Raw genomic sequence first — 21,239 nt, forward strand, 5'->3', positions numbered from 1 at the left:
GTTTAAACTGATAGTTTGGAGGGGTGTGGATTGAAACAGATCACAATATTTTTATAAACAGTCAAAAGAGAGACACCAAATGGTAGACAGGCAATAGGTTGACAGAGTCAAATGGTCAACAAGGTCAAAAGGTTGACTGTTAAATGGTCGACAGAGTCAAATGGTCGACATGGTCAAAAGTTCAACCCACAAATGGTCAACAACTTTTGTTTTGTTTGCTATTTTAACCCTAATCCTCACCCTAACCTTAACCCTAGTGCCTAACCCTAACATGCCCCCTAGTGCCTAACCCTAACACGCCCCCTAGTGCCTAGCCCTAACCCTCTGCCAAGTGCCTAACCCTAAAAATCATGAAAAACCTTTTCGACCTTTTGACAATGCCGAAATTTTGACCCTGTCGATCTTTTAACTGTCAACCATTTGACCCTGCCGACTATCTGATGTTGATCTTTTGACTGTCTATCTAGAAAGTGTAGATATTCCATCTAGAGTGGCCAATCCTGGGATTGGCGGGATCCGGGATTGGCCCAAAATTGGCCGGGATTGGAAGCTTCCAAAGCTGGTATTTCGGGAATGGCCATAAATGTTTTGGGTTTTTTTTGTAAGTGCCGGGAAGTGCTGAGTATCTTCAGCAGAGTGCTCAAACGCTGCCTGGCTTCCCCTGCCCCCGGCTGTGCACAATGCGCAGCGTGACGGGATGACAGAGGTCAGGCTGCACAGCACGAAGCTAGTCGTGCTGCCGGCTGGACTGGCCACCCACCCTTCTCCAGCCCGCTGCCAGGAAGCCCTGCAACCCGCCGGCCTTTCGCACACCCCACAATTGAAAAAACGTCCCGGATTGGCCACCTTAATTCCATCCCTGTACCAGGTTAAAGATGGAACACTTGAAATACAGGGCAAACACTCAACAAGATTAACTATTATTTTGTCAATTGGTAGGGTCAAATCAAATTTAATTTCATGTTTTCTTAACACCTCTAAAAGCACAACATTATGTTGTGGGAAATATATGGTGGTTCAAAATATAACAAAAAAAGGGAAACCGTACATTCACAAAAATGAGAGAGGACAGTGATAGAGGAGAAAGGTTGTGGTAGAGGAAGAATGACAATATCTAAAGCTGGCCACACACATAGCGATATTTTACCCGATCTGGCCGATTCAGACACATTGGAACGACAGATCGTGTAAAATATGGCCAAATCCTGAGTAAATCATGAGTCCCCGATCACGATGCGATGTGCGTCCCCGCTGGTCGCACATCGCATCGTCAGATCTGCCGTGCAGTAGGGCAGATATAAAAATCTAGGACCCAATGCACTGTGAAAGTCTGGATGCAGGAGAGATCGTTTGAAGATTGGCCACCAAATGTGGAGAACGTGTGCAGAGCTGCCGGGGAGAGTTTCAAGGGAAATCGTACACAAATCGTACACATCGGCTGATCGGGAACACATCGCAATGTGTGTGGGTAGCTTAACACTCAGCTAATAAACAGGTCTATGAGAGTAAACTGTAATATGTTAAGGAAAATATGAATATATAGGATATAACTATTCTTTTAATAAATAAAGGAAAAGCCACTTAATGTTCCGCATTCAGGGACCCTTTATATTTTTTTATGCTGTCTTCTGGATAAATAAAGTAAATAATTTGCAAGTCATCGTTCTACTAAATGGCGATATTATTTAAAAATATGCAGCATTCAATTTGAACTTCAAGATATTAAAATATTTGCACAAAGAAAAAAAAAAACTGCAGGCTGTTTACATAAAAGAGCGACTATGATAATATACACAAAAAAGAGCATTAATAAAGTAATTTGAGATAAGGCTGCAATTCAGGGAGGCGCATGTCTTTTCTATGCACACCAGGGTTCTTGCCTGCAAGTCTTGGAAGAGCACAGCAGGGAGCCACTTTCAGCCTAAAATGAAGAGTTACAAACAAGAATAGCTCGCACTAAATAGGTTTGGAAGCATATTCATTTTATAGCTAGGATCCTACCCAGCCACTAATCAGAGGTTTACAAGTAGCTAGATCCTTTGCTAACATGAATAGGAGCAGTAGAAAGTTTTCATGATGGAGGGTTTCTTATGAAGAAAAATCTCTAAGGATTTCATTTTTTTAGGTTGCTGTTTGTGATTAAATTCTGTAAAGTGAGAATCATTAGGAGGAAGATACAGGGGTTTTAACAATCTTTGTTACCACTTCGTACGATACAGGATCAAGAAAACATTCAATCACACCGATCTAGAATAACAAGGGATCTACAGTAGCTACTTAGAAACCTCTGATAATCTTGTAGCTGGGCAGGATCATAGCTATTAATATGAACATTCGGCCAATGCTATTACATATGACTATCAGACTCTTCCAGTGGGGATCCCATAATCAATGCTTAGGGATATCCAAATATAATTTTCCAAGTAAGGGAAACTTAAGGGTCAGACAGGCTGTCCTCCAGATATATACTAAAAATGAGGGTCATGACTTTCCAGATAACAAACTTTATTATTTGGCCTCACTTGGCTAAGATAACAGCACCCTTGGCCCACACCCCAACACAATCACCTGACTAGACACAGAGGTGAAGTTACTCTCTTTCCTTCATCTGGAGCCTTCATAAAATTGTTCAGACTTGGCACCTTCAATCTCTTCATAGCACCCAGGTTTGCCTTAAACCTGTGGGACTAGGTATAGAACTTTATCCATTAACTCCCCAATTATGCCTAATTGGATAACCCATCTTTTCCTCGTCTTAACAGCAAATAATTTGAAGTTTGGATCCAGACAGGGGTACACTGCATTGCTACACTCGTATAATTTTCCCTCTTCTCACCTTTATTAACGATCCAACAAAAGTACCCTATAGTGACTCCAAGGTTGTTTAAACATTTAAAGATTACGCCTTTTATCTATGCATCTCCTCCCCTTGAAACTTTTCAAGCTGCCTTTACTTCTCAAATATAATGCCTTCAATTTACCTCACATAGGTTGAATAAATAGTCAAGAGGAGAAACATTGGAAAGAAATTAGACAGAATAGTTCAAGCTTCTATCTCAAAAAGACAGTTTACGGGGCAATTGGCCTGACAGCCATCAACACTGAACGCGTTTCCTTTGAGCTCTGTGGCTAACAAGAACGAGACTCAATCCTCCTCATCTGCAACTGTACCTCGCTCACCTGTCACTGAACTAGCATTTAACTTGCTGCACTTCACCAGAGGCTGTCTGAAGAAACCTTCCTGCACGATTCGGTAGTGTTTAGCAGTAGTAGGGTCCAGCGAACTGACAGGCCATAAAGTTCTGTAGAATCTCCTGGCTACCGCTCTATCACCTGAAAAACTCTGCAGCTACTTCAGACAGGAGGAATGTCCTCCTGTCACACCACTGAAAAGGGAAGTCCCTGTTCTTTGTACCTGCAGTTCGTTCTCAGAGCCCCTGATAATCCTGCATTCGCCCTGCCTGTACGCTGGGGATCCTCGTGCTGTGCAGCCGAGTCGCAGCCACCACATTCCACTGCCACAGTTGGGTCTCCCTCCTGCTTCTGAGCCTACTACTGTAACAAACAGTCAGAAAGCATGTTCTGCTTCTCTTAGTGGGCCCATACTGCTTGCGACCTCACATTTCCCCCCCAAGTCTGATTTGTTTGTAGACTTCCACACTTCCTGCAAACTATGGCAATTATCCCAGTAGTAAACCTTCTGTAGTCGATCTGAACTCACCGCACACTGTGAGACCTTCTGCAAGATGACCACTCAGACGGACCACCCAAATGCAATTTGCCAGTATCTGACTGTTTATTACACCTCTGCTCCACTACTTCAATATGGTGAAATAACAAATACATCTGTTACTTACATTTATCTTCTGGTCCAGCCTATGCAGCAAGAGTTCCCAACCACGGTCCTCAAGGCACACTAACAGGTTTTAACGATAACCATACTTGAGCACAGATGACTTAATTAGTACCTCAGTTATTTTAATTTAACCATCTGTGCTCAACCATAAAGAACACTAAAACCAGGACTGTTAGTGTACCTTGAGGACCGAGGTTGGGAATCACTGCTGTACAATATCAGACATTGTAGATTCTAAAGCTGTATACTCACGTAACGATTTTAGTAGAAAACAATTTTCGTAAATGATATTCGTTCAGATTTTCCCTTGAAAAAGTGAACGAAAATCGCTTAGAAAAATCGTTGGTAATCTTATGGCAATTGCTCGGGGCATAAAGTGAACAGCAACAAATCGATGGCTTTGGCATTTAACCTCCCTCCTCCATCACAAAAGCTTTTAGAGACCAATTTTGATTATATTTGGCGGCCTACATTGTTCAAATATCTAGGGATTACTATTACTAAGCAGTATGAACACTTATTTCAGGCTAATTATATCCCTCTACTACAATCAATTAAACAGGATCTGTCCAAATGGGCCCCACTTTGTGTCTCATGGACAGGTCGTGTTAATGCAGTCAAAATGACCATTCTTCCTAGGTTACTGTACCCATTTCAAACACCCCCAGTTGTGGTATCGACCTCTTATTTTCGCGAAGTTCAATCAGCATGTGGCTCCTTTGTGTGGTCAGGTAAAAAACAGAGACTTCGCAGAACTTGGTTGTCCAAATCAACGATTAATTGGGGTTTGGGCCTTCCCATCTTTGATAGATACCTCTCTGTAACACAATATTACATCATGGCATTCGGAGGAGGGGAGCAGGAAATGGGTACTACTTGAAAATGAACTGGCGGGCACACACCTGGCTAGTTGCCTTCCTTGGCTTACCCCCAACTTAAGACCAGCCTCTGTCACGGCCAGGGTATTTCAGCATGGCGTTAGGCGGGTGTTACCTGTGAGGTCGTTGTGGCGCGGGCTGTCTGGTGGCGGAGCTGGTGTCTGGCGGGGGGCTTTGGCTGCGCACGTTGTTGTGCGGCCCTGTTGTCACTCTGCGCTGGTGAGGCCTGGCGGCGTCTCCGTTCCGTTTGGCATGGGCGCCGCCATCTTGCCTTCTGGCCATGTGATGCGGCTGGCCAATCCTGGTGAGTCACATGTTCCCTCCGGCCAGTAACAGAACGGCATGGGGTATTTAGGAAGGGTCAGTGCCTTCCTTCTTTTTCAGTGCAACGTGTATCTCAGCCTAGCTGAGAGGGAGTTCTCTGTGCTTATCCTGTTCCTGTGAATTCGCTGTCTGCCAGTCTGCCTGTCAGCTCCTAGCTCCCACTGGACTACCCCGCTTCCTCCATCACCCTTGCCCATACCTGAGTGCCTGAGCCTGCTGACATCCTGCGCTTCAGTTCACCTACCTGCATACCTGGCTTGTTTATTTTCAGTTTACTCCCTGCATACCTGGTTTGATTATTTTCAGTTTCACTAGCTGCACACCTGGACAGCTCTAATTGTTTCTACTTGGACATTAACCCTTTTACTCCCACCACAGAACTCTTGTGCACCTTTATATATTCCTGGACTTTTATTTTCTGTCACATTATATGTCTGCTCAAGCACTTATTGAAAATCCTAGTTTTATTTTCAAATCTGCTTCTGTGATCGCTCCTGCTACCCCCCCCGGGTCCACAAACAACCCAGAACATAACAGTTTGCACTGGCCCCATGGAGTCGGCCACGGATCAGGAGTCAGGAGTGGATTTGTTCCGGTGCATTTCTGGTCGTTTAGAAAATGTGGAAAACATGCAGCATCAGATGGCTCAATTTCTGCAAGAGATGTCCAAGCGACAAGATAGTTTGCAAACTTCCTTTTCTACCCCTGAAGTACCAGCATCTACATCCGCATCAGCATCTGGGAATACAGGAGGCAGATCATCTCCCCGCTTACATCTTCCTTTACCAAGTAAATTTGACGGCAATCCTAAACTCTGCCGAGTATTCCTAAATCAGTGTGACATACATTTTACCCTGCAGCCTGACAACTTTCTAACTGCAAGAACTAAAGTGGCTTATATAGTCTCTCTGTTATCCGGCCAGGCCTTGGAATGGGCTTCCCCACTCTGGGAGCGCTCAGATCCGCTGCTGGATAATTACGCAGGCTTTGTGTCATCCTTCAGGAGGATTTTCGATGAACCTGGGCGTACTGTATCAGCATCATCAAACATCATGACACTGAGACAAGGGGTCCGTCCTGTCAGTCAATATGCCGTGCAATTTAAAATTTTAGCATCTGAGCTCAAATGGAATGAGGAAGCCCTCACCTCGGCCTTCTGGCATGGGTTGTCAGACCGACTAAAGGATGATCTTAGTCACTTGAGAGCTTCCTACTAATCTGAATGACATGATTTCGTTGTGTATCAAAGTTGACCTATGCTTCAGGGAACGTCAGACTGAAAAAAACAGAACTGACCGGCAAAGGTCATTTACCTCCTCCATTTCTACCCGACCCATTCCTTCTCCTACTGAAGAGGAGCCTATGCAGGTGAATCATACACACCTCTCCAAAGAAGAGCATCAGAGAAGAATGCAAAAGAACCTCTGTCTGTACTGCGGAGAGTCCGGTCACCTGCTGATCTCCTGCCCCCGTAAACCGGGAAATGCCAAATCCTAACTCACCCTGGAGATATCAAGTTAGGAGTTAGTTATGAACCCTTCTCCAAAAATTAAAGATTTCACGATTACCCTAGCCTTGGATCTTAAACCCAAACCTGTCTTTGCTACTGCTCTACTTGACTCGGGAGCAGCAGGAAATTTCATAATGTCTAGTTTCATAGATAAATTTCAGATTCCTTGTTTGTCTCTCAACCATGCCATCTCTCTGACCTCTATAGACGGACGTCCACTAACTAACGGGATAGTCACCAAAGAGTCTCAACCAGTATTGGTCCGAATTGGGGCACTTCATTCTGAGTCCTTAAAATTCCTGGTGATATCAGAGGCCTCTCAAGAAATTGTTCTTGGTCTACCCTGGTTACGTCAACATAATCCCAGGATTGATTGGAGTTCTATGCAGATTCTGTCATGGGGTATGGACTGTCAGAAATCCCTTGGGGGAACTCAATAGGAGACGAACGTGCTTAACCATTTCCGGAGGAAATCTGGTTGGGAGACATTAAGTAACCACCAACCCCGGAATATGTATTTCCACCTCTAGAAGGTAGATCTCTACAGAAGCGTGTAGTCTATACACCAATTAAGTGACAATTGAGACTAATTGATTACACAGGGTATTTAAGACACTAGTGTATACATGAATCCTTATACCTTGAAAAAGACCTGCAGGGACAGGTCGTAACGCGTTGGCTACAGGGATTTTTTAACTATTGGACAACTTTGGCTGTTTCCTCTCTGACGAGACGGAGGATTATTTTGCTACTATCAGGTCAACATATACTTATTTTTTATTTTTCACTTTTATGTATGTTTGAGTTTATTTTATATGTTATTAAAAGCTTTTAGCAAACATATACCATTTCCTTCTTTATGAGGAAACATCATATGGGAATTAACCCCGAGGATACTCCAGGAGGATATCCGAAAAGAAACCATTATATGCAGGTTACAGCATTTACACCATGTGAGTAGGGTACGCATCACTTCACCCCTCATAAACATTTGTGTGTCACGATATAAAAAGACTTGTTTGGAATAACAATTAGGAAGGAAGAGTAAAGAAACCTTTTTAGGAGTTAAACCACACTTTCTAATGTGAGTGGGGTACGCATCAACTATACGTGCCCATTTGATAAGAACAACGTCATTCTGCATATGAACATTAATAGGAAAATTACATCAGACTATTAAGACATTCCTTTACTATTTTTGTTACATGTATCATATGGACAAAGTATGAAGATTTTGAGAACTCCAGATACAAAAGGATGACCAGCAGGATTTCAAATTTCTGAAAAGGATTAAGGGCCTGATTCAGAGCCGTTCGCTATTTGTGGTCGTTCGTTCAAAAACAAGGGGTGGCTATTCAAATGATCCGTTCGCAAATTGCAGTCTGTTCCCACCTCTAAGTCTGAACGAGCGAGCAAAACATACGCTCGTTTTTTTGATAAAAACGCCCCCTGGCCGCACGCACCATACGTCATGTCCGCTATTTATTAGATTAATCGAGTACATCGTACAGCGTATGAACTGCTCGCTATTCTTGTGGTTGGTGTTTTCAACCGCTATTTTGCGAGCAGTTCTGAGTTAAAAAAAACCAAGTGACGTGGTCAATGACGCTGCTGTATTAATTATGCACTCCCTTAAAACGCCCGTTTTGACCTTTAAGCACGCCTGCGTTCGGATCTCCACTCCCCGTTTTCAAGCACCTTCCCCTGTTACCACCCACATATGCCTCATTCTGTCACTCAAAATAGCAGGCCCTCGCTATATTGCGTACCAACGATTTTCGGCCGCACTGACTGGTTCGCGCATGCGTACTAAAAACCGTACGCATGCGCAGATGTGCGAACATCGCTCGGAACGAGCGTACTGCCGCTAGCGAGTGGCTCTGAATGAGGGCCTCAGTACTATCCCAATACTTTGTGTTTTGCAACATTTTATATCCAGCGCCACTGGATGACACAATAATTTTGCCTTGTTGGATTATATGTATTGGAGTCGGCTGAGCCTCCATTTGTTGTGTTGAACTGGGGGCAGCAGGTTTTGCGCACCATACCTTATAGTCACTTTTTAATAGAAAGTAGGAAACCAGGTCTGGTTGTCTACTCGGAACCTTCGTCTAAGAGTTCCGTCTATGAAATTCGCACCCCGCTTCATCAGTCCTTTCACCATAACAGAAGTCATTAATCCAGTGGCCTACCGTTTACAGTTACCCCATACCTAAAAATTCCCAATTCCTTCCATGTTTCCTTATTAAAGTCCCTAGTTCTGAATAAGTTCCATAATGCTCTACCTGCTTCTCCTCGAGTCCAGACGGAGAGAGGAATTGAGTTTGAAGTCGCCCAGATCTTGGACTCTCGTCTGCGCAGAGGTCATCTTCAGTATTTGTTGGACTGGAAAGGTTATGCTCCAGAGGAACGTTGCTGGACCGATGCTCGTGATGTCCACGCTCCCACGCTCATCAGGAGATTCCATTCTGCCCATCCGGAGAAGCCTGGTGAGTGTCCTGAGGCCACCCCAAAAGGGGGGGAACTGTCACGGCCAGGGTATTTCAGCATGGCGCTAGGCGGGTGTTACCTGTGAGGTCGTTGTGGCGCGGGCTGTCTGGTGGCGGAGCTGGTGTCTGGCGGGGGGCTTTGGCTGCGCGCGTTGTTGTGCGGCCCTATTGTCACTCTGCGCTGGTGAGGCCTGGCGGCGTCTCCGTTCCGTTTGGCATGGGCGCCGCCATCTTGCCTTCTGGCCATGTGATGCGGCTGGCCAATCCTGGTGAGTCACATGTTCCCTCCGGCCAGTAACAGCACGGCATGGGGTATTTAGGAAGGGTCAGTGCCTTCCTTCTTTGCCAGTGCAACGTGTATCTCAGCCTAGCTGAGAGGGAGTTCTCTGTGCTTATCCTGTTCCTGTGAATTCGCTGTCTGCCAGTCTGCCTGTCAGCTCCTAGCTCCCACTGGACTACCCCGCTTCCTCCATCACCCTTGCCCATACCTGAGTGCCTGAGCCTGCTGACATCCTGCGCTTCAGTTCACTACCTGCATACCTGGCTTGTTTATTTTCAGTTCACTCCCTGCATACCTGGTTTGATTATTTTCAGTTTCACTACCTGCACACCTGGACAGCTCTAATTGTTTCTACTTGGACATTAACCCTTTTACTCCCACCACAAAACTCTTTATATATTCCTGGACTTTTATTTTCTGCCACATTATATGTCTGCTCAAGCACTTATTAAAAATCCTAGTTTTATTTTCAAATCTGCTTCTGTGATCGCTCCTGCTACCCCCCCGGATCCACAAACAACCCAGAACATAACACCCTCGGTTCGAGAAGTTCCTTGTGTAAGAGCTGTCCTACAAGTTTTGGACAAACTAAATAAACGTCTACAACTGGCACCATACCCATCCCCTTTGACTCCATTATGGCGCCATCCCCACTTCCCATTAGGGTGTGTGCACCCTTATATGCATCCTTGGATATCGGCGGGGTTAACTAGATTTATGCACATCCTAGGTGATTTTGCCCCCCAAAATTTTGCAGACCTGAGCGAAAAATATAGTTTATCCCCTACTCTTCAATTTGCGTACTTACAGATTTGTAGCTTCATCCGTTCACTCAGTAAACCTCACAAATTGCGAGAACCTACTTTATTGGAGCGTAAATGTATTTACAACCCTGGCAGCAAGGGATCGATATCTAATCTGTATTCGATGCTTGCTCCATCTTCCCTTGAATTTAGGGAACTATTTGAACAGACATGGGAACGAGACCTAGGTATTAGCTTGGAGGGCGACGACTGGGCAGATATTAGGCAATGGGTGGCTAAGTCCTCCATTAACACTAATATTAAGGAAAATTCCTTTAAAGTTTTTTCCCGCTGGTACATGGTTCCTGCAAAACTACTCCAGATTTTCCCAGGGTCTTCGGACCTATGTTGGAGACAATGTGGCCAAATAGGTTCCTATTTTCATGTATGGTGGGACTGCCCTACGATATCCAAATACTCGGATGAACTCACGTCTTTGGTGTCCAAAGTGCTCAGTGTTTCTCCCCCTAGAGACTCTCTACACATGCTTTTATGTAAACCCACTGGCTCCCTCTCTAAACCACAGAACAAGCTTTGTGGCCATATCTATAATGCTGCTAAACTGTTGATTGCCACAATCTGGAAACAAACTGAAGCCCCGGCTATTGCCTCATTGATTAATAAAATATGGTATTTGGCTTCTATGGAATACATCACTGCACTCCTTCATGATTCAGTGACTAAGTTTCATGCTACCTGGGAACCTTGGTATTCTGCATTTCACAGACAGTTGCCCAGTATGGAGTGATATTGGCTATCCGTAAATGATTTACTATACTGTAGTTTGCCTTTCTTTACTTCCCTTCCCCCTCTCTTTTACTTTTCTTTACATATTTTTTATTTTTGTTTTTGTATTCTTTACTATATATCAAAAATTTGATTGAAGTGTATTTTTGGTACAGTTTTATTTTTTGGAAAATAATATTTGACAGGATTGAATCTGAGATTGTTCAAAAATTCTGTGTATATGTTTATTTTTATGCTGTATTTTCTATTAAAATATAAAGAGATTAAAAAATTACCAAATTAATGAATGATATTGTCAACGATTTTCATGAACGATGAACGATTTTGTAATCATGCATACAGTGAATGGACATCGTTCATTCTGTACAACATGAACGATTTTGTGAACGAAAATCGTTATGTTGGACAGTCAGAATGGATGATGAACTACAAACTACAAATGGTAGCGTGCTTGGATGATTATCGTTCACCCAAAAAAAATTAATGATTTTTTAAACGATTTAACGATAACGACGTTGTTATAGTTAAATCGTTCAAAAAATCGTTACGTGTGTACGCACCTTTACACTGCTTGGGTCTCTGATTTACTCCCTACCTTGTCACTCCTAGATGGAGCTCCCACCCTTGTCAACCATTACAGGGCCTCATTTTATCATTCACAATGAGTAATAAAACATACATTGATTCTGGTTGAAGTGAGGTACAATTGCCCCAAAATGAAACTTGTTTGCTGAAGCATTTCCCATTGCGGGCACAAAGAAAACAAATAGTTGCGATCTACTGAAAGGGAGGGAGCTACTTGGGCAGTGCCGGATAAAACCCTGTAAAGGCCCCTAGGCAGTTGAAATCTCAGGGTGCCCCTGGTAAATTATCTCCTAATAAGTTTTTAATTTTACCAACCAACAATTTTAATAAACCTAGGGTTGCAGTGAAATTTTTTTACAAACTGAAGCTGACAGAAGATGAGATTTTAAGAGACAAACTGTAATGTGAATCTGATGTCTATGGTTTATGGACTATAAGTTGTTAATGGGTACATTACATTAATACAGTATTTTCTCTATAGAGTCTTTAATGTAAAGTTTTCGTTTCTTTGAGTTGATTAATTTTTTCTATAATTTGGAAACAATTTAAAAAAACTTGATTGTAATTTTCTTTCAAGATCAAATCAATATTATTTTGATCCGTTGTTGCAGGGCCCATAGGCCTACTCCGCCTATGGTAATCTGCCACTGTTCTTGGGGCTGGAGTGTCTAGTTCCTCCATGCAATAGATTGAAAGGTGGGAGATTAACCTTACACTGTCCCATTGTCCCTAATCATGTTTTAATTCCTTAATACCAGAGGGGAAAGTGACATGAGTTAGTTCATGCAGTTCTGGTTCATTGCATACTGCTAAACCAAACTTATGGGCATGTTCTGATCTCTGTAAATGGAGAAGGATCATCGGGGGCTCTTCTAGAAATTGCTATGAGTTAGTCTCAATCATCTTTAACCCTCTGTTTGCAAATAAATCTTCCTCACAGGATCGACCACCACAAGTGTCGCCTATGGCCTCTAAAGAGCCCAGTGTTCCCCATCCTGTGAATACTCCCCAGACCCTATCTCCCACAAAGGAGACTTGGAAGAGATTATGATCCATCTTAAATCTTTACAATGATGATATGCAACAAGACCTCCAGTCTCTGAAAAGGTGCGTCCAAGTAGCAGTTGAAACTCAGATACCTAAACCAGGTCATGGTTGCTCTTGATCAGGATAAGGAAGCGGATAGCACTCAGCTGAACAATATACTACACATGCTTAACTACGAACTGAAACAGTCCATAGAGACTCACATTTACGCCTGGATGACAATGATAACATGGGTTGGCGCATAATCTTAGAATCAGAGGGGTAGCAGTGATATTCCACCACAAACGATTATAGAAGCTTAGACAAAAATGTGTAATGAACTTTTAAATAACGATCGGTATACACCAATAACCTTAGACAGACCACTAAGAGCAGAGGCCGTGGAGCTGCAATCAGAGATGCCCACGACAAATGCAGCTGCACGATTTCACGATCAAATAAGATATTGTAAAGAGACCAAGGTGAGTAATGGAGATTGAATTCAATGGACATAAAATTGAAATATTCCAGGATCTCTCCAGGAGCATCCTGCAGCAGAGGTGAATTCTCCATCCAGTCACTGATGCCCTTAAGCAAAAGGATATCACCATCAGATGAGGATTCCTCCTCAGGATTCAAGCCATCTATAATGAAAAACTACAAGCCAAGACAGAACACAAAGAGCTACCAGCTTTCTACGAGGCACTCGGCCTGCGCCCCTAGTTTATCCAGAATTGACTGAACCCTTCAAACTAGATCAGATATTCCTCTCCCCAAGAGAAAGACCTGCAGAATGAGGAAATGGCTTTGCTCTAAAGTTCTAATGTTATATGATGTTTTGCTTATATTCTTACATTATATTTTACCTATCTATCCCATATATAAGTTTTGACTCCTTCTTATGCAAGGCATCCAGTTCCTTAGTACCCAAACCTACAAATATACATTGTTTTCCCTTCACAGTTGAAAGGGTGACGATGGGTTTTAGAAGTGTTCCCATGACTCCAAATGCAGAGAATTTGCCAAAGCTGTTACAATAGCATTCATCTTGTTAATGCTAATGACAAAGAACCCCTCCAACTGTTGCCTGACTACCTGTCTATCTCGCAATCCTTAGTATAAGGGTAATTCTACAACTCCCCAACCCAGTGTGTCATTTTTGACCAATACCGGTAATAAACTTTTCCTGTGCCTCCTCTCCCTTCCCCAATACCTTTACCAGTGAAGTTTTTCCTATTGTTTGCAATGGTATTGCATACCGGCACCTTTATTTCCTTCTGGAAACAGGAGGTTTTCCCACCATCAATCGTAGTGTATTTGAACCCTCCTTCCTGGAAGTTGTATCATCGCATTAGTCCATTCCAGCTACTTAATGGACCAAGGAAACTCTAACCTGGCAACAGAACCATCAGCAGTTTAGGTGAGTACCAGTTTATTTAGTTATTAAAAAAAAGCACTACCTTTACCTATTTATTATAGATGATTTTGTTAATGTTTATGTGTTACTTATAAAAAGGAAATAAAAATTAAAAAAACTTTGTAAAAACTGTTGAAAATAAAAGTTAACAAAAGAAAAGACTACACCCAAAAAATTGGTGGCAGAAACTCTAGCATCACTTCACAGGAACATGTTTTTTCTGAGTTTGAATGCAATTTTGCTGATGTTGTTATCATAAAGGTGTTCTATACCATTTTGTTCAGATTTTATTTAGGTCTTATATTAAATATGTGTCACTTTTTTTAATAAACGACAACCAATTAAAAAGTTATACTTTAAAAACTCCACTGAAAGAAGCACAAAGTGAATGCAATTTGAGAATGTCCAAATAGACCGTGACTCACCAATCAGCTGTTGCTGTTTGTTGACCAATTAGCATTCAGCTTTTGATATAAATCGCTTGAGCATACTGTTCTAATGCATTTGGAAGTTACTTTATCATGTGTCCCTCAACAACGAAGCCATCTCTAATGCTGGACAACAAAAACTGCTATCAAGTCGTTTTTGAAGATGGACTGTAATCATACGACAGTGTCAAGAATTATCAAAAAGAAACGCCTTCTACTGACGACCTTCCGCAGTAAGGGTTCCCAAAGAAGACAACGGACCATCAAGATTGAGTTATTCTGTGCTTTTGTCTCGCAGGTGTCACGTTCTCTAAACCCGCTTACCTCACCCGGCGCTGTCACTATTTCACATTGCATGTACCTGCAGCCCAGATTCCACATGGCCCTCCAAACATGAGTCCCTGGTGACAGCATTTCCTGAGATACAGCGCAGCATGGGTGCCGCCATATTGACTCACATGACCTTTCTGCTCCTACTCGTAGTCTGGACATTCCATGTAATCCTTCCAGCCAATTAGTGCTGAGAGCGCCCTATATATGTTCCCTAAGTTCACTAACACATTACCAGTAGAACTGGTCTCATCACTACTTCCTGGTCCTGGGTCAGCAGTTCCATCTGCCGACCTTCACTGCCTGTAACAAGCAGAGTGCATCCTACGTTCCAGATTCCTATCAGCACTGTGCTAGTGCTCTCCTATTGTGCGCAGCTTTCCATACACCAATGTGCTCCTGTCTGCATTGGTTCTAAGACATGTTTGAAGCTTTTATTACAGCCTATCCTGGAAACTCCTTACACCCGTCTAACCTGCAGACTTACCGGTTCTCTGTGCGCAGTCTCCTATGTATATTCCTGTGAACATAGACAGAAAGAATGGAGGGAAGCGCTCTATGGTGGGTGAATTACTGATAGTAGGTATCTAGAGGGAATTAGACTAATGTTAGATGGTTTGTTTGTGACGTTGATGTTTGTATAGTGTGACTGAAGACTTCTTAGTATGGTATATTAAATTAAGGTGTTATGTGGGATATCTGGTCGGCAAAAACTTGAGGCTGGAACTTGTTGATATAATTAAAGAGTCTCAAAAAAGTCTACATAAAAATCTGGTTGGCAATAACTGTTGGCTGGAAATTCAGCGTATACTGTATGTGTAGAGGGTGGTAAGACGTATGATGCCGATAATCCTTATCCAAATAAATGGTGACTGTGTGGGCAAAAACTTTCTGCTTGGTGTTCAGAGAGCATTTCTCACTGTTGTCGTGGTTATCCTTCTCCTCCCAGCTCACATTACCTCAGAATATAGGAGCGCAGTATCAGAGTGACAATATGGTGCAGTGTGATATTGGTAATAACAACTTACTTACCAATAGTGTACATCTGCTGGTCGGTCACTTCTCTGCGAATCCTCCGATGCATGCGTGCATGTGAGTGAGGGGGAGTAAAAGGGTATGAATGGAATGATGCTGAGGCTCTAGTAACGATAATCTAATTAAATGAACAATATAGTTATAGCCTTAAATCGCAGCATATGATATACAGCAATGAAGACTTGGGATAAAATAAAAAGCGGGTCTGTCACTGGTCCCAACGCGTTTCATCCCTAAGAGCGACTTTTTCAAGGGCAAATGTCTGTTCCTGTCCACTTACCCTGCTTTATAGTGAGGGTCCTCATTAATTGAAACTCTCTACATGAACGGGCAGTGAACATCCGTGGTGGATCAGTGTTATTGATGTCCCTATACTTCCCTAGTATGATGTAGGCTCTACTTTCTTTGATTTGGACTCCATTAGAGGCCTTTGGTGTGTTTTCTTTCCCTGTAGTGTTCATGGTATTCGTCCCACAGTATCCTTTACAATCATGTCGGCGGCCATCTTCTATTAGTCCATGATGTAACTGACATTCCATTGTGAAGTAATCTGTTATATTCCACGTGTTATAGGTGGAAAACAGTGTTGGGTTATGGTGAATATGTGTAGTAATTTGTCAGCTCATGTGTTTATGATGTTGGGTTACAAGTATCTGTTTTGACGATTTCGGTTGGGGTTATCTTGTAACTAATGTTAGCACATCGGAGAAATGGAAATTAGCTGATGGCTTTATGTTATTTGATGAAGGGATAATAGGTGGAAGGAGGTCTATAACCAATGTGATACCAATGTGATACAACATCTAAGGATCCAGAGGCTGGAGACTCGTCCCTGAACACCGGGACCACAATTGGTTGTTTATATGAAAAACAGACACAACTTTAGGAAGAAACAACATCTGCATACGCAACTCCACCCTATCCTCATGGAAAATGAGATAAGGTGGACAACAGGATAGAGCCCCCAGTTCAGACAAGCGCCTCGCTGAAGCGAGCGCCAAAAGAACAACAACCTTCCATGTTAAATACTTTATCTTTGCCCTCTGTAACGGCTTAGAGGATTCAGACTGTAGAAAAAAACAGGACCAAATCCAAGTCCCATGGTGCCGTAGGAGGCGCAAAAGGAGGCTGAATTCTGACTACTCCCTGTAGAAAGGTCTGGATATCCGGCAATAAGGCTAATTTCCTCTGAAAGAAAAAGGACAGCGTGGAAACCTGTACCTTTAAGGAACCAAGACGAAGGCCTGCTGATAAGACAGCCTGAAGAAAAAGAAGGAGGCGTGATATCTCAAATACTGACTGAGGTGAGCTGCGGCGTTCACACCAAGCTACGTACGTCTTCCATATCCTGTAGTAATGTTTAGACGTAACCTCCCTCCAAGCCCGAATCCTTGTAGGAATCACACTGGACGGGATACCCTTCTACCTGAGGATGGGCTTACAATAGCCAAGCAGTCAAACGACGCCACCTTAAGTCCCGATAAACAGAACCTGAAGAAGGTGGTCTGCTTGTAGAGGAAGCGGCCCCAGCTTGTCTATCAACAGACTCTGTATGTTGGAGTACCACGCTCGTCTGGACCAATCTGGAGCTACTAGTAGCACCCTGACGTATTTACACCTGATTCTTAGAAGCACTCAAGGGATGAGCGGAAAAGGAGGGAACAGGTACACGTAGTGAAACAGCCACGGTGTTGTCAGTGCATACACTGCGGCAGCCAGCGGGTCCCTCCATCGGGAGCAGTAACTGGCAATTGGTGGATTAATCTCGAGGCCATGAGGTCAGCCTGATGTCGACCCCAATGTAGAGAGTCAGTTGGTGAAATACTTGTGGATTGAGTGACCATTCTCCCGGATGAATGTCATGCCGACTGAGGTAGTCGGCCTCCCAATTTTCTACTCCTGGGATGAAAATCACAGAAATCGCCCCTGCAATTCCTCTGCCCAAAGCAGAATTCGGCCTACCTCCCTCATGGCAGACCGACTTTTTGGTTCCGCCTTGTCTGTTTATGAACGCCACCGCCGTGGCATTGTCAGGCTGCACTCTGATTGCATGGTCCTTCAACAGGGGCTGAGCCATCTGAAGAGCATATAATACGACCCTTAACTCCAGAATCTTTATGGGCAGTACCGCCTCCAGTCGAGTCCAGCAGCCCTAAAAGTGTCTACCCTGAGACACTGCCCCACATCCTCTCAGACTGGCATCTGTAGTGAAAAGAATCCATTCCCACATTGCAAACCTCTTGCCTGCCAGTAGGTATGAGGAATTTAGCCACCAAAGGAGAGACGTTTGAGCCTTGGGTGACAGTTGAACTCACTGGTGAAGAAAAATATGAGATATGGTAAGAACTTACCCTTGTTATCTCTATTTCTACGAAGTCCATAGGGTTCCACAGGATACCTTGGGGTATAGGTGTGACGTCAGTCGCAGGGCACCAAAGAGTTAAGCTTTCAGCCTCCCAGGATGCACTAGGTCCCCCTCCTATACCCCGCCCCCGAGCCAAGGCACCTCAGTTAGTTACCAAGCCATAGGCCGGAGGAGGAGAAGGAAGAGAGAGAACAAAGATCTGGACACATACAAGAATCACATTCTCACCAGAGGGAGACGGAAAACCGGTGACCAGAGCAAAGCCCATCTGCAGCACAGGTGCGACAGGGCGGGAGTCCAGTGGAACCCTATGGACTTCGTAGAAATAGAGATAACAAGGGTAAGTTCTTACCATATCTCATATTTTCTACTTCAGGGTCCATAGGGTATCCACAGGATACCTTGGGGATGTCCCAAAGCAGTATCCTTTAAGGGTGGGGACGCTCCTGTGCAGAAAGGAGAATCCGCCGCCCGAAGGAAGCATCCTGAGAGGCGAAGGTGTCAAACCTGTAATACCTCACGAAGGTATGGACAGAAGACCACGTAGCAGCCTTGCAGATCTGAACTGCCGAGGCACCACGTCGAGCTGCCCACGAAGGACCCACAGACCTAGTGGAATGAGCCTTCAGAGAAGGAGGGACCGGTAGGCCTTCATGAAGATAAGCTTCAGAAATAGCCATACGGATCCAGGCTGCCAAAGTTTGCTTTGAAGCAGGCCAACCCTTTTTACGGAAGCCAAAGAGGACAAACAAAGCGTCCGACTTCCTAAACGAAGAAGTGCGGTCAACATAAGTCCTTAAGGCCCGCACAACATCCAAAGAGGCCTCACCCACGGAAAGACCCGGTGAGTTAAAGGCCGGAACAACTATTTCCTCGTTAATATGAAACTGGGAAACAACTTTGGGAAGAAACTCGGGCCGAGTGCGGAGCACTGCCCTGTTCCCATAAAAAACCAAGAAAGGGGGTCTACAAGAAAGAGCCCCTAACTCAGAAACACGTCTGGCCGAAGCAATGGCCAGAAGGAAAACAGTCTTAGCTGTTAGCCATTTAAGATCCACTGAGCCCAGTGGTTCAAACGGCGGTCCTTGGAGAGCCCTCAGGACCACAGCCAAATCCCAAGGTGCCACAGGTGGAACAAAGGGCGGCTGAATGCGGAGAACACCCTGCATAAAGGTGCGCACATCCGGGATTGTAGCAATCCTACGGTGAAACCAGACAGATAGGGCCGAAACCTGTACCTTCAAAGAAGCAAGGCGAAGCCCATGATCTAGTCCCGCTTGCAGGAAGGCGAGAATCCGAGACAGACGAAACTCCCGCGGTGCATAACCTCTCGGTCGACACCACTGGAAGAACGTATGCCACACGCGATGGTATATCCTCGCGGAAGACGGTTTCCGAGCTCGTAACATGGTCCGCACCACCGAGCTGGAAAACCCCCGGGACCTCAGCATGGCCGTCTCAACAGCCACGCCGTCAAAGACAGCCGAGTCAGGTCCGGGTGAAGGCAAGGACCCTGAGACAGAAGGTCCGGTCGTAGCGGCAACCGCAGAGGAATGTCCACGGACAGACCCTGAAGGTCTGAGAACCAGTGCCGTCTGGGCCACGCGGGAGCTATCAACAGGAGCGTCCCTCCTTCCTGTTTGAATTTCCGGATTACCCGTGGAAGAAGGGAGACCGGAGGGAACAGGTATGCGAACCGGAACGTCCACCGGACGGACAGAGCATCCACCAGAGACGCCCCTTCGTCTCTTGTGCGAGACCCGTACACCGGCACTTTGTTGTTGTGCCGGGACGCCATGAGGTCGATTTCTGGAAGACCCCACCTGTCCACCAGTAGTTGAAAAACGTCCGGGTGCAGGGACCATTCCCCCGGATGAACGTCCTGGCGACTTAGAAAGTCCGCCTCCCAATTGAGCACTCCCGGGATGAAGACCGCTGATATGGCCGGAAGATTGCGCTCCGCCCAAACCAGGATCCGAGAGACCTCTACGAGAGCCGCCCGACTGCGAGTTCCTCCTTGCCTGTTTATGTAGGCCACGGTGGTAGCGTTGTCCGACTGGACCTGCACCGGGCGACCCTGGAGAAACCGCTGTGCCCGCTGGAGAGCATTGAAGACCGCACGGAGTTCCAAGATATTTATTGGAAGCTCGGCTTCTGTCGGCGTCCACCTGCCCTGGAACAAGTGTGGATCCGAAACTGCTCCCCAGCCCCGAAGACTGGCGTCCGTTGTCAACAGGACCCAATTTGGAACCCAGAACGGACGTCCCTTGTTGAGGTGGGTCGTCTGTAACCACCACGTAAGGGACAGGCGAACCTCCTGGGTGAGCACAATCGTCTGGGACTTCAGAGACTGAGTCAGCCCGTTCCACTTGGACAGGATCAGGTGCTGCAGAGGTCTGGAGTGAAACTGGGCGTATTCCACCATGTCGAACACCGACACCATGGAGCCCAGTAACCTCATCGCCGAGTGTAAGGACACCCGGCGGCTGTGCAGACAACTGCGCACCCTTGACTGTAAAGCAGAGATCTTGTCCTCCGTCACGAAGATCCTTTGCTGTCCCGAGTCCAATAAGGCTCCAAGATGCAGAATCCTCCGAGACGGGATTAGAGTGGACTTCTGCCAGTTGATTAGCCAGCCGTGCCGTTGCAGCAGTGCAATGGTCAGGTCCAAGTGGCGTAACAGGAGCTCTGGAGATCCTGCCACCAATAACAGGTCGTCCAAATACGGCAACATGCGGACTCCCTGCAGCCGCAGAGAAGCCGCCATGACCGCCATCACCTTGGTGAAAACACGTGGTGCTGTTGCCAGGCCAAAAGGTAACGCCCGAAACTGGAAGTGGTCGCTGCTGATTGCAAACCTGAGGAACTGTTGATGGCGCCAAAGAATAGGGACATGCAGGTAAGCGTCCTGTATGTCCAATGACACCAAGTAGTCCCCAGGTTCCAGCGCCAGAATGATGGACCGTAGGGTCTCCATCCGAAACTTCGGGACCCGCAAAGACTTGTTGAGTGCTTTGAGGTTGAGAATCGGACGATATGACCCATTGGGTTTCTGTACCAAAAATAGATTTGAATAGAAACCCTGGCCCCTCTGGGAGAATGGAACCGCCACTATAACTCCAGCCTGGAGCATAGTGTGCAATACCTTCCGCAGCTCCGTAGCCTT

At 45.0% G+C, this 21,239-nt stretch overlaps 1 protein-coding gene across 5 annotated transcripts in view; it reads right to left on the reverse strand.

The window, feature by feature from the left end:
* Positions 1 to 21,239, reverse strand: part of WDPCP (WD repeat containing planar cell polarity effector) — a 373,120-nt gene that overhangs the window by 277,158 nt on the left and 74,723 nt on the right. The gene's annotated exons all lie outside the window — the stretch shown is intronic.

Source organism: Taudactylus pleione, unplaced genomic scaffold (assembly GCF_031769625.1).
Source record: "Taudactylus pleione unplaced genomic scaffold, aTauple2 ptg000201l, whole genome shotgun sequence".
NCBI lineage: Eukaryota > Metazoa > Chordata > Amphibia > Anura > Myobatrachidae > Taudactylus > Taudactylus pleione.